The sequence below is a fragment of the Salvelinus alpinus genome, chromosome 8, assembly GCF_045679555.1.
Source record: "Salvelinus alpinus chromosome 8, SLU_Salpinus.1, whole genome shotgun sequence".
Lineage (NCBI taxonomy): Eukaryota > Metazoa > Chordata > Actinopteri > Salmoniformes > Salmonidae > Salvelinus > Salvelinus alpinus.
Genome location: NC_092093.1, coordinates 42041340 through 42056602, shown reverse-complemented (window position 1 = coordinate 42056602; position 15263 = coordinate 42041340). Strand labels below are relative to the sequence as shown.

Sequence of the window (15263 nt, the reverse complement as noted above, 5' to 3'; positions counted from 1 at the left end):
TTCTGCATTAGCATTGAATAGACCCCGAGATATGCAAAGTTAGGAACCAATATACTCAGTCAGTTAGGAAAGCTAAGGCTAGCTTTTTCAAGCAGAAATTTGCTTCCTGTAGCACTAAATCCGAAAAGTTTTGGGACACTGTAAAGTCCATGGAGAATAAGAGCACCTCCTCCCAGCTGCCCACTGCACTGAGGATAGTAAACACTGTCACCCCCGATAAATCTACGATAATCGATCATTTCAATAAGCATTTTTCCACGGCTGGCCATGCTTTCCACCTGGCTACCCCTACCCCTGCCAACACCTCAGCACCCCCTGCAGCAACTTGCCCAAACCTCCCCCGCTTCTTCTTCACCCAAATCCAAACTTCTAATGTTCTGAAAGAGCTGAAAAATCTGGATCCCTACTAATCAACTGGGCTAGACAACCCTCTCTTTTTAAAATTATCCGCCGGAATTTTTGAAACCCTTATTACTAGCCTATTCCACCTCTCTTTCGTTTAGTCTGAGATCGTCAAATATTAGAAAGCTGCCGCGATCATCCCCCTCTTCAAAGGGGAGACAACTTAGACCCAAACTGTTACAGACCTATATCCGTCCTGCCCTGCATTTCTAAAATCATTGAAAGCCAAGTTAATAAACAGATCACCGACCATTTCGAATACCACCGTACCTTCTCCACTATGCAATCTGGTTTCCGAGCTGGTCATGGGTGCACCTCAGCCACGCTCAAGGTCCTAAATGATATCATAACCTCCATTGATAAAAGACAGTACTGTGCAGCCGTCTTCATCGACCTGGCCAAGGCTTTCGAATCTGTCAATCACCGCATTCTTATCGGCAGACTCAATAGCCTTGACTTTTCAAATGACTGCCTCACCAGGTTCACCAACTACTTCTCAGATAGAGTTCAGTGTGTCAAATCGGATGGCCTCTGGCAGTCTCTATGGGGGTGCCACAGGGCTCAATTCTCAGGCTGACTCTTTTCTCTGTATACATCAACAATGTCGCTCTTGCTGCTGGTGATTCCCTGATCCACCTCTACGCAGACGACATCATTCTGCATACATCTGGCCCTTCTTTGGACACTGTGCTAACAAACCTCCAAACGAGCTTCAACGCCATACAACACTCCTTCCGTGGCCTCCAACTGCTTTTAAATGCTAGTAAAACTAAGTGCATGCTATTCAACCGATTGCTGCCCGCACCCTCCCGCCCGACTAGCATCACTACCCTGGACTGTTCTGACCTAGAATATGTGGACAACTACAAATACCTAGGTGTCGGGTTAGACTGTAAACTCTCCTTCCAGACTCACATTAAGCATCTCCAATCCAAAATTAAATCTAGAATCGGCTTCCTATTTTGCAACAAATCCTCATTCACTCATGCTGCCAAACATACCCTCGTAAAACTGATTATCTTACCAATCCTTGACTTCGGCGATGTCATTTACAAAATAGCCCCAACACTCTACTCAACAAACTGGATGTAGTCTATCACAGTGCCATCCGTTTTATCACCAAAGCCCCATATACTACCCACCACTATGAACTCTATGCTCTCGTTGGCTGGCCCTTACTACATATCCGTCGCCAAACCCACTGGCTCCAGGTCATCTATAAGTCTTTGCTAGGTAAAGCCCCACCTTATCTCAGCTCACTGGTCACCATAGTAACATCCACTCGTAGCACGCGCTCCAGCAGGTATATTGCACTGGTCATCCCCAAAGCCAACACTTCCTTTGGCCTCCTTTCCTTCCAGTTCTCTGCTGCCAATGACTGGAACGAATTGCAAAAAATCTCTGAAGCTGGAGTCTTATATCTCCCTCTCTAACTTTAAGCATCAGCTGTCAGAGCAGCTTACCGATCAATGTACCTGTACACAGCAAATCTGTAAATAGCACACCCAACTACCTCATCCCCATATTATTACTTACCCTCTTGCTCTTTTGCACCCCAGTATCTCTACTTGCACATCATCATCTGCACATATATCACTCCAGTATTAATGATGAAATGTAATTATTTTCGCCTCTATGGCCTATTTATTGCCTACCTCCCAACTCTTCTACATTTAAACACTGTACATAGATCTTTCTATTTTTCTTTTCCTTTGTGTTATCGACTGTACGTTTGTTTATGTGTAACTCTGTGTTGTTGTCTGTTCACATTGCTATGCTTTATCTTGGCCAGGTCGCAGTTGTAAATGAGAACTTGTTCTCAACTGGCCTACCTGGTTAAATAAAGGTGAAATAAAGACATAAAATAATGTCTAAACTGTTAACCTTTGAGTTGTTTCTGTTTCAACCCTTTAACCACGTGGAATTAACTCTGTAACCACGTAGTATTAATTAGTAAAAACAGACATTATTACATTAGTCAATGGGCAGTGGGCTGGATTCAAACCCATCCCAACTCTGGCATATGTGTGCCGGGTAAGCGGCTGTAACCGCTAAACCGCACATACACTTATGTAACAAGTTATGTATTTTACCTGTTGCTTGCCTTAAACATATAATAAAACAATTGATCTAAAAAAAAAAGATCTATAAATATGTAAATGTATTATAATCCACATAAGAATTAGCCTGCATGTAGGCTGCATAAGGTGCAATGTAGGTACGATACTGCATTGTACACAAACAAACACTGATTATAGCTGCCTGCTAGTGGCAATTCTAAATATTTTTTATCCGATATTCAAATCCTCCTTTTGCAGGAATATTTTCCTCCTGCAACAAAAGGGGTCAAATTAAGGTCAGACATCTCTAACTCCAACCTCAAATCAAATCAAATGTTATTGGTCACATACATATGGTTAGCAGATGTTAATGCGAGTGTAGCTAAATGCTTGTGCTTCTAGTTCTGACAGTACAGTAATATCTAACAAGTAATCTAACAATTCCCCAACAACTACCTAATACACACAAATCTTAAGGGATGGAATAAGAATATGTACAATAAATATATGGATGGGCGATGGCCGAGCGGCATAGGCAAGGTGCAATAGATGGTATAAGGTACAGTATATTCATACGAGATGAGTAATGTAAGATATGTTAACATTATTAAAGTGGCATTGTTTTAAGTGACTAGTGATCCATTTATTAAAGTGTCCAGTGATTTGAGTCTCTATGTAGGCAGCAGCCTCTCTGAGTCAGTGATTGCTGTTTAGCAGTCTGATGGCCTTGAGATAGAAACTGTTTTTCAGTCTCTCGGTCCCAGCTTTGATGCACCTGTACTGAGCTCGCCTTCTGGATGGTAGCGGTGTGAACAGGCAGTGGCTTGGGTGGTTGTTGTCCTTGAATATCTTTCTGGCATTGCTGTGACATCGGGTGCTGAGCTCGCCTTCTGGATGGTAGCGGTGTGAACAGGCAGTGGCTTGGGTGGTTGTTGTCCTTGAATATCTTTGTATATCGATGTCACAGCAATGCCAGAAAGATATTCAAGGACAACAACCACCCAAGCCACTGCCTGTTCACACCGCTACCATCCAGAAGGAGGGCAGGTAGTTTGCCCCCGGTGATGCATTTGGCAGACCGCACCACCCTCTGGACAGCCTTGCGGTTGAGGGTGGTGCAATTGCCGTACCAGGCGGTGATACAGCCTGACAGGATGCTCTCGATTGTGCATCTGTAAAAGTTTGTCAGGGTTTTAGGTGACAAGGCAAGGTAGGTGACTACAAATATAGCTGTGGCTCTGGCAGCAAATAGCAAAACGTGACAGCAAGCATTCATCAATATACACAGCTGGTTGCATAGAAACGGCGTCAGCCTATCCAGACTGGGTCTATTCTGTAGTTACAGTCCCTCTATTTACATACAAGTTACTTCCAAACTAGAGAAAGTACTTTTTCTTGATACAGTCCCTAGTTAAATGTACACACCCCTTCCACAGTGTTCACATTTTGCTGCCTTAAAATGAAATATATAATTTTTTATTTAATTCGATTTTTTGTCAACCGATGTACATAACCTATTCCACATTTCTAAATTGAAAGAAAAACCACCCTGGTCTTGTGGTTGTGTAACGGCTGTCCTCCTCCTCATCTGAGGAGGAGAAGTTTGAAGGATCGGAGGACCAATGCGCAGCGTGGTAAGTGTCCATAACGTTTATTTTAAAACATAAACTGAACACTATGAAATACAAAACAATAAATGTGAACATGAACGAAACCGAAACAGTAGCGTGTGGCAACAAACACTCACACGGAAACAAACACCCACAAAACCCAACAGAAAACAGGCTACCTAAATATGGCTCCCAATCAGAGACAATGACAAACACCTGCCTCTGATTGAGAACCATATCAGGCCAAACGAAAACCCCACATAGAAACAGAAAACATAGAACCCACCCAACTCACGTCCTGACCAACACTAAAACAAAGAAAATACAAAAGAACTAGGGTCAGAACGTGACAGGTTGGATCTGTTTGACTGAGGGACCTTACAGACAATTATATGTGTAGGTTACAGAGATTAGGTCATTCAAACATCATGTTAAACACTACAGTATTATTGCACACAGAGTGAGTCCATGCAACTTATGTGACTTGTTAAGCACATTTTTACTCCTGAACTTATTAGGCTTGCCATAACAAAGGGGTAATTATTTATTGACTGAAGACATTTCAACTCCTCATTTGTAATTCATTTGTAAAAATGTACATAAACATAATTCCACTTTGACATTATGGGGTATTGTGTGTAAGCCAGTGACAAAGAAATCTACATTTGATCCATTTTAAATTCATGCTGTAACACAACAAAGGGTTTAAAAAGTCAAAGGGGGTGAATACTTTCTGAAGGCACTGTAGAAAGTATTCACACCCCTTGAAGGCACTGGTGTAAAGTACATAAGTAGTACTTCAAAGTATTTTTACTTAAGTAGAATTTTGGGGTATCTGTACTTTACTATTTACATTTTTGACAACTTTTACTTCAGTACATTCCTAAAGAAAATAATGTACTTTTTACTACATACATTTTCCCTGACACCCAAAAGTACTCATTACATTTCGTATGTACAGAAGGACAGGAAAATGGTCCAATTCACACACTTATCAAGTGAACCTCCCTGGTCATCCGTACTGCCTCTGATCTGGCTACCTCACTAAACACAAATGCTGCGTTTGTAAATTATGTCTGAGTGTGCTCCTGGCTCTCTATAAATAAAAAAACAAACAAGAAAATCGTGCCGTCTGGTTTGCATAATATAAGGAATGTGAAATGATTTATACTTTTACTTTTGATACTTAAGTATATTTAAAACCAAATACTTTTAGACTTTCACTCAAGTAGTATTTTACTGGGTGACTTTTACTAAAGTATGACAATTGGGTACTTTTTCCACCGAGGGCTGAGTTTTCGTTCCCTGATCATAACCCCCTCAGAAAGCAAGTATAATTAGCCCAAGGAAATGACCCCTCATGACCCCTACCTGCCTGTGTGCTTGCCAATTTCTGTTTGTGTGTGTGTGCGCATGTCTGACTGCATGCCTGGATGTGTGTGTGTGTCTCATTTGTCATGTGTGTCTTGTTTTCTCTCCTCTGTGAGTGTGTTTGTGTTTACCTGTTGGTCTTATCTGATCTAAATTCTGAAGGGAGGCTACAAAGACAGATGGAAGGTCAGATGGGTTGTATGTCAAACTCAGGGAAAGATTATTTACGGACAGAGACGCCACTCCATTGACTTTCCTCTCCTAGGTTACAAAGTCTTTTTGCATCATTGACAAGCACGCACATCATGAGGAAACTTTGCTTCTTGAAAATATTATAACTATTTTGGGACCCTATCAACTCATAAACTAAGAAAGAAAATACCAAAAGATAGTTTTTGATTGGACTATTCCTTTAACTCAGACTTTTATATAAAATGTTATGATTTCTGCTAAATCTTAAATAATGTGTACAAATCTCAGGTTAGGATTTATGGTCAGCCATCCCAGTAACAACCCATACCCCAACCACTAAAAACTGGACGAAAAAGTGAATGAAATTAGTCGTTACATCCTCTGATAGGCTGGTGGAATACTTTCCCATTCTACACTATCCCCTCCTCAGAGATTAACATGGGGTTAGGGTTATGGGTCAAAGGTCATCTTCTCTGTGCCTTTGGGGGGGGGGGGGGTTTGGGGGGGATCAGCATCTCTGTTCTGGAGGGGTCAGATGACGTGGGGGCGTCGCCAGGAGCAACCGTCAGCCAGGCCCAGTCCGTCAGCCGACAGTGTGTTTGTGTGTGTGTGTGTGTGTGTGTGTGTGTGTGTGTGTGTGTGTGTGTGTGTGTGTGTGTGTGTGTGTGTGTGTGTGTGTGTGTGTGTGTGTGTGTGTGTGTGTGTGTGTGTGTGTGTGTGTGTGCGTGCGTGTATACCACTCTGTCTGCTGACAGGCGACCAGGTCAGGCTGTTCAGCACTTATCTGTCCTCATCATGGTTGAATTACTTCCCTTAGTTAGCGAGCAGGGAGGGGTCACAGGCTGGCTGCTGTTGAGCAATGTGTCATAACCCCAATTTCATATTGGTTTTGTTAAGGTCTAACTAAGGGAAGTAATTCAACCATGATGAGGACAGATAAGTGCTGAACAGCCTGACCTGGTCGCCTGTCAGCAGACAGAGTGGTATACACGCACGCACACACACACACACACACACACACACACACACACACACACACACACACACACACACACACACACACACACACACACACACACACACACACACACACACACACACACACACACACACACACACACACACACACAAACACACTGTCGGCTGACGGAGTGGGCCTGGCTGACGGTTGCTCCTGGCGACGCCCCCACGTCATCTGACCCCTCCAGAACAGAGATGCTGATCCCCCCCAAACCCCCCCCCCCCCCAAAGGCACAGAGAAGATGACCTTTGACCCAAAACAGGATCCCATCCAAATTAAGGGACCTACCCGATTTATTAGGAGAGCTGGGTGATGTATCACGGCGTCAGCGGAGATCATAGGAATGGTTAAGGTGAAATCAACACACGTAAAAATGTATCATAGGATCAAAGTGTTTTAATTACGTGTCAAATTTCCATGTAAATTATTGAAATAATTCAAACTTAATCTAAGTTGTTCCATCGAATATAATTAAATCATATAAATCTTCCATAAATTAAATGTATAATATTTTGTAGACTTAAAAAGAGGAATTTCAACCTGGGAGACCCAGGGTTTGTTTTGATCATGTCTGAGGGATTTGTAGGTCCGTGAGATGGGTTTCACACGTAATTGGTCACGAAGAGGGCGGGGCTGGACTTTGCGCGCCGAATAATACACTCTATGATGGCTTCCGGTGTATTGAGGGGGATACGAGATCAAAAAAATAAATGTAGTCCTGCTTTGTGGCATTTCGCAAAACCTCTATGTCATACCGATCGTACTATACTTTATTTTTGCAGATATGGTTGTCCTTGTTTGATAGAGCCATTGGATGTCTTTCAGCGATGTTCCCAACAGTGGATTCATTGCTAAATATACAAGGTGGCACAAAGGTTACAACTCAAGTGTGGCGGTGCTTCGTGTTCTGGCCCTGTCCCTTCTCCAAGATGGGCTTTTCTGAAAGGGTGGCAGACACAAAACAAAATCCTCTGGGCAAAACTGAAAGAACTGACCAGACCGCAATTGCTTCAAGTGATTCCTCTCATCAATACAAATTCAACTATGGAGCATTTTATTAATATTCTATTAACTACATGGTAACGTTCAACCGGACTACAGGGAAGATGACTCGAAACAAAGCTGTATAGTTAGCTAATGCACTTTTGTACATTGCGCTGAAACATACAATTTACCTTATTTTAGCACCCCAAAAATGTAATACTTCCAGGTCAACTGTAATATGAATACCATTGTAAAGCACAATTTCTCCCCTTTCCATCAAAATAAAAGACGAGACCTTCATGCTGCCCGTCTCTGCATGATTGAAGAAGGCAATGAGCTCCGTCGGTGTAAAAATAATGTCAGTACGAACTCGAACCCAGGCTCAGAGAAACACAGCAAGCAGCGGTAAGGGTAAATCCAGAACTTTTACTTCGAGTCTTCACAGAAAACAAGGCAACCGCACAAGAGCGCACTAATAAAACATGAGACCTAAGCAAAGACACAGGCCAACTGATGAACCTAAATAACAAGGCATCCAGGTGAACAGAGAAGGGAATTTAACACAGGTGAATCCAATAAGTAATAATCAGGGTCACCTGGAAACTAGAACACAAGGTACCCTCCAGCGGTAACCTAAGGAAAAGGTAACTAAAGGACTCTCAGACCATGAGAAACCAGATTCTCTGGTGTGATGTAATCAAGATTGAACTCTTTGGCCTGAATGCCAAGCGTCACGTCTGGAGGAAACCTGGCACCATCCCTACGGTGAAGCATGGCGGTGGCAGCATCATGCTGTGGGGATGTTTTTCAGCAGCAGGCACTGGGAGACTAGTCAGGATTGAGGGTAAGATGAACGGAGCAAAGTACAGACAGATCCTTGATGAAAACATGCTCCAGAGCGCTCAGGACCTCAGACTGGGGAGAAGGTTCACCTTCCAACGGGACAACGACCCTAAGCACACAGCCAAGACAACGCAGGAGTGGCTTCAGGGACAAATCTCTGAATGTCCTTGCGTGGCCCAGCCAGAGCCGATTGAACATCTCTGGAGAGACTTGAAAATATTTGTCCAGCATCGCTCCCAATCCAATTTCACACAGTTTGTGAGAAGAATCTGCAGAGGAGAATGGAAGAAACTCCCCAAATACAGGTGTGCCAAGCCTGTAAAGTCATACCCAAGAAGACTTGATGCTGTAAGCGCTGCTAAAAGTGCTTCAACAAAGTACTGAGTAAAGTGTCTGAATACTTATGGAAATGTAGTATTTATTTTACATTTTTGTAATAATTGGGTAAAGATTTTTTTTTAATCTGTTTTTGCTTTGACATTGTGGGGTATTGTGTGTAGATTGATGATGGAAAAAAGCAATTCAATCAATTGTAGAACAAGGCTGTGACGTAACAAAATGTTGAAATGTTGAAAGTGAAGGGGTCTGAATACATTCCCGAAGGCACTGTACTTACCCAGTGAGAACACCAGCTTTGGCATCCCAATAACCCTGCCTGGCGGGGCAACCAGCTCTTGTATCCTAGCCCCACTCCGCGGCCCAGATGATTCCGTATCTATCTCATCACATGACAGCAACAGTGCTGTCATACTGTCATCCACTGAGTCAACGTCGTCACGGTTCTGCTCTTGTCCAGATGTCTTTATGGTACCTCGCTTCCCGTCCTTACAATGCAGAAATACAACTTCAAAGGGGAAAGGCAGATTTCAGTGTGAATGGAACTTTCTTGAATGAATCTAAGTCAATCTAAATCAAATCAAATCAAATCAAATTTTATTAGTCACATACACATGGTTAGCAGATGTTAATGCGAGTATAGCGAAATGCTTGTGCTTCTAGTTCCGACAATGCAGTAATAACCAACAAGTAATCTAACCTAACAATTCCACAACTACTACCTTATACACACACAAGTGTAAAGGGATAAAGAATATGTACATAAAGATATATGAATGAGTGGTGGTACAGAACGGCATAGGCAAGATGCAGTAGATGGTATAGAGTACGGTATATACATATGAGATGAGTACTGTAGGGTATGTAAACATAAAGTGGCATAGTTTAAAGTGGCTAGTGGTACATGTATTACATAAAGATGGCAAGATGCAGTAGATGATATAGAGTACAGTATATACATATGAGATGGGTAATGTAGGGTATGTAAACATTATATTAAGTGGCATTGTTTAAAGTGGCTAGTGGTACATTTTTACATAATTTCCATCAATTCCCATTTTTAAAGTGGCTGGAGTTGAGTCAGTATGTTGGCAGCGGCCGCTAAATGTTAGTGGTGGCTGTTTAACAGTCTGATGGCCTTGAGATAGAAGCTGTTTTTCAGTCTCTCGGTCCCTGCTTTGATGCACCTGTACTGACCTCGCCTTCTGGATGATAGCGGGGTGAACAGGCAGTGGCTTGGGTGGTTGTTGTCCTTGATGATCTTTATGGCCTTCCTGTGACATCGGGTGGTGTAGGTGTCCTGGAGGGCAGGTAGTTTGCCCCCGGTGATGCGTTCTGCAGACCTCACTACCCTCTGGAGAGCCTTACGGTTGTGGGCGGAGCAGTTGCCGTACCAGGCGGTGATACAGCCCGACAGGATGCTCTCGATTGTGCATCTGTAGAAGTTTGTGAGTGCTTTTGGTGACAAGCCGAATTTCTTCAGCCTCCTGAGGTTGAAGAGGCGCTGCTGCGCCTTCTTCACAACGCTGTCTGTGTGGGTGGACCAATTCAGTTTGTCCGTGATGTGTACACCGAGGAACTTAAAACTTTCCACCTTCTCCACTACTGACCCGTCAATGTGGATAGGGGGGTGCTCCCTCTGCTGTTTCCTGAAGTCCACAATCATCTCCTTTGTTTTGTTGACGTTGAGTGTGAGGTTATTTTCCTGACACCACACTCCGAGGGCCCTCACCTCCTCCCTGTAGGCCGTCTCGTCGTTGTTGGTAATCAAGCCTACCACTGTAGTGTCATCCGCAAACTTGATGATTGAGTTGGAGGCGTGCATGGCCACGCAGTCGTGGGTGAACAGGGAGTACAGGAGAGGGCTCAGAACGCACCCTTGTGGGGCCCCAGTGTTGAGGATCAGCGGGGTGGAGATGTTGTTACCTACCCTCACCACCTGGGGGCGGCCCGTCAGGAAGTCCAATCTTGATATCAACCACTGGTATCAAAGTTTGTCAGATGTTTTCAGAAATCAAAAGTATGTCTAGATAGGTTTATGCTCGATGCCTTCTGTTGTGTAGATCCAGCTACATGTCACATTCCCAAATTTATGGAAAAGATGAATCCAGATGTGTTGTGCTTCTCTTTGGAGTTTAGGTATATACTGTATGAAGCTGGATCTACACAACCGCTTAAAACGGTTCTGATCCTATCAGACCTACTAGAGTGCCTAGGGCCTAGGGAGTACCTTCTAGGGTTGGATTTATAATTCAGCATTTGTATAGCAGGGGGAAAGAGCTTTCCAATTACACATCATGGGACATGAGAGAGCTTGGGTCAGGGCCAGGCTAGAACATTTTTATTGGTCTCTGCCTCTAGAACTAATGGCATTATCACAACTGGAGAGTTTCTCACAAGCTTCTGCGTTCATATGTTAGCCACATCTTGTCTAGCCACAGCAACACCCAAATGTGTGTCTGTGTGTATGTGCAAGTACAGTGGGGCAAAACATTATTTAGTCAGCCACCAATTGTGCAAGTTCTCCCACTTAAAAAGATGAGAGAGGCCTGTAATTTTCATCATAGGTACACTTCAACTATGACAGACAAAATGAGAAAAAAAATTCCAGAAAATCACATTGTAGGATTTTTAATGAATTTATTTGCAAATTATGGTGGAAAATAAGTATTTGGTCACCTACAAATAAGCAAGATTTCTGGCTCTCACAGACCTGTAACTTCTTCTTTAAGAGGCTCCTCTGTCCTCCACTCGTTACCTGTATTAATGGCACCTGTTTGAACTTGTTATCAGCATAAAAGACACCTGTCCACAACCTCAAACAGTCACACTCCAAACTCCACTATGGCCAAGACCAAAGAGCTGTCAAAGGACACCAGAAACAAAATTGTAGACCTGCACCAGGCTGGGAAGACTGAATCTGCAATAGGTAAGCAGCTTGGTTTGAAGAAATCAACTGTGGGAGCAATTATTAGGAAATGGAAGACATACAAGACCACTGATAATCTCCCTCGATCTGGGGATCCACGCAAGATCTCACCCCATGGGGTCAAAATGATCACAAGAACGGTGAGCAAAAATCCCAGAACTACACGGGGGGACCTAGTGAATGACCTGCAGAGAGCTGGGACCAAAGTAACAAAGCCTACCATCAGTAACACACTACGCCGCCAGGGACTCAAATCCTGCAGTGCCAGACGTGTCCCCCTGCTTAAGCCAGTACATGTCCAGGCCCGTCTGAAGTTTGCTAGAGAGCATTTGGATGATCCAGAAGAAGATTGGGAAAATGTCATATGGTCAGATGAAACCAAAATAGAACTTTTTGGTAAAAACTCAACTCGTCGTGTTTGGAGGACAAAGAATGCTGAGTTGCATCCAAAGAACACCATACCTACTGTGAAGCATGGGGGTGGAAACATCATGCTTTGGGGCTGTTTTTCTGCAAAGGGACCAGGACGACTGATCCGTGTAAAGGACAGAATGAATGGGGCCATGTATCGTGAGATTTTGAGTGAAAACCTCCTTCCATCAGCAAGGGCATTGAAGATGAAATGTGGCTGGGTCTTTCAGCATGACAATGATCCCAAACACACCGCCCGGGCAACGAAGGAGTGGCTTCGTAAGAAGCATTTCAAGGTCCTGGAGTGGCCTAGCCAGTCTCCAGATCTCAACCCCATAGAAAGTCTTTGGAGGGAGTTGAAAGTCCGTGTTGCCCAGCAACAGCCCCAAAACATCACTGCTCTAGAGGAGATCTGCATGGAGGAATGGGCCAAAATACCAGCAACAGTGTGTGAAAACCTTGTGAAGACTTACAGAAAACGTTTGACCTCTGTCATTGCCAACAAAGGGTATATAACAAAGTATTGAGATAAACTTTTGTTATTGACCAAATACTTATTTTCCACCATAATTTGCAAATAAATTCATTAAAAATCCTACAATGTGATTTTCAGGATTTTTTTTTCTCATCTTGTCTGTCATAGTTGAAGGGTGGAAATTATAGGCAATTAGCAAGACACCCCCAATAAAGGAGTGGTTCTGCAGGTGGTGACCACAGACCACTTCTCAGTTCCTATGCTTCCTGGCTGATGTTTTGGTCACTTTTGAATGCTGGCGGTGCTTTCACTCTAGTGGTAGCATGAGACGGAGTCTACAACCCACACAAGTGGCTCAGGTAGTGCAGCTCTTCCAGGATGGCACATCAATGCGAGCTGTGGCAAGAAGGTTTGCTGTGTCTGTCAGCAACATTTGTGGCCTGCTGGAGGTCATTTTGCAGGGCTCTGGCAGTGCTCCTCCTTGCAAAAAAACGGAGGTAGCGGTCCTGCTGCTGGGTTGTTGCCCTCCTACGGCCTCCTCCACGTCTCCTGATGTACTGGTGGTCCCAGCGCGCACGACCCACGTGGAGTTCCAGGTCTCCGGTAGCCTCTGGAACTGCCGATCTGCGGCCAACAAGGCAGAGTTCATCTCAGCCTATCCCTCCCTCCAGTCCCTCGACTTCTTGGCACTGACGGAAACATGGATCACCACAGATAACACTGCTACTCCTACTGCTCTCTCTTCGTCCGCCCACGTGTTCTCGCACACCCCGAGAGCTTCTGGTCAGCGGGGTGGTGGCACCGGGATCCTCATCTCTCCCAAGTGGTCATTCTCTCTTTCTCCCCTTACCCATCTGTCTATCGCCTCCTTTGAATTCCATGCTGTCACAGTTACCAGCCCTTTCAAGCTTAACATCCTTATCATTTATCGCCCTCCAGGTTCCCTCGGAGAGTTCATCAATGAGCTTGATGCCTTGATAAGCTCCTTTCCTGAGGACGGCTCACCTCTCACAGTTCTGGGCGACTTTAACCTCCCCACGTCTACCTTTGACTCATTCCTCTCTGCCTCCTTCTTTCCACTCCTCTCCTCTTTTGACCTCACCCTCTCACCTTCCCCCCCTACTCACAAGGCAGGCAATACGCTCGACCTCATCTTTACTAGATGCTGTTCTTCCACTAACCTCATTGCAACTCCCCTCCAAGTCTCCGACCACTACCTTGTATCCTTTTCCCTCTCGCTCTCATCCAACACTTCCCACACTGCCCCTACTCGGATGGTATCGCGCCGTCCCAACCTTCGCTCTCTCTCCCCCGCTACTCTCTCCTCTTCCATCCTATCATCTCTTCCCTCTGCTCAAACCTTCTCCAACCTATCTCCTGATTCTGCCTCCTCAACCCTCCTCTCCTCCCTTTCTGCATCCTTTGACTCTCTATGTCCCCTATCCTCCAGGCCGGCTCGGTCCTCCCCTCCCGCTCCGTGGCTCGACGACTCATTGCGAGCTCACAGAACAGGGCTCCGGGCAGCCGAGCGGAAATGGAGGAAAACTCGCCTCCCTGCGGACCTGGCATCCTTTCACTCCCTCCTCTCTACATTTTCCTCTTCTGTCTCTGCCGCTAAAGCCACTTTCTACCACTCTAAATTCCAAGCATCTGCTTAGGAACCCTAGGAAGCTCTTTGCCACCTTCTCCTCCCTCCTGAATCCTCCTCCCCCTCCCCCTCCCTCCTCCCTCTCTGCAGATGACTTCGTCAACCATTTTGAAAAGAAGGTCGACGACATCCGATCCTCGTTTGCTAAGTCAAACGACACCGCTGGTTCTGCTCACACTGCCCTACCCTGTGCTCTGACCTCTTTCTCCCCTCTCTCTCCAGATGAAATCTCGCGTCTTGTGACGGCCGGCCGCCCAACAACCTGCCCGCTTGACCCTATCCCCTCCTCTCTTCTCCAGACCATTTCCGGAGACCTTCTCCCTTACCTCACCTCGCTCATCAACTCATCCCTGACCGCTGGCTACGTCCCTTCCGTCTTCAAGAGAGCGAGAGTTGCACCCCTTCTGAAAAAACCTACACTCGATCCCTCCGATGTCAACAACTACAGACCAGTATCCCTTCTTTCTTTTCTCTCCAAAACTCTTGAACGTGCCGTCCTTGGCCAGCTCTCCCGCTATCTCTCTCAGAATGACCTTCTTGATCCAAATCAGTCAGGTTTCAAGACTAGTCATTCAACTGAGACTGCTCTTCTCTGTATCACGGAGGCGCTCCGCACTGCTAAAGCTAACTCTCTCTCCTCTGCTCTCATCCTTCTAGACCTATCGGCTGCCTTCGATACTGTGAACCATCAGATCCTCCTCTCCACCCTCTCCGAGTTGGGCATCTCCGGCGCGGCCCACGCTTGGATTGCGTCCTACCTGACAGGTCGCTCCTACCAGGTGGCGTGGCGAGAATCTGTCTCCTCACCACGTGCTCTCACCACTGGTGTCCCCCAGGGCTCTGTTCTAGGCCCTCTCCTATTCTCGCTATACACCAAGTCACTTGGCTCTGTCATAACCTCACATGGTCTCTCCTATCATTGCTATGCAGACGACACACAATTAATCTTCTCCTTTCCCCCTTCTGATGACCAGGTGGCGA

The 15263-nt window shown here is 45.1% G+C and overlaps 1 long non-coding RNA gene across 1 annotated transcript in view; it reads right to left on the bottom strand.

The window, feature by feature from the left end:
- Window positions 1-15263, bottom strand: part of LOC139583172 (uncharacterized) — a 49808-nt gene that overhangs the window by 27002 nt on the left and 7543 nt on the right. Inside the window, exon 2 of the long non-coding RNA XR_011676502.1 lies at window positions 9100-9327. This is a non-coding gene — a long non-coding RNA (uncharacterized lncRNA). The remainder of the gene's footprint in view (window positions 1-9099; window positions 9328-15263) is intronic.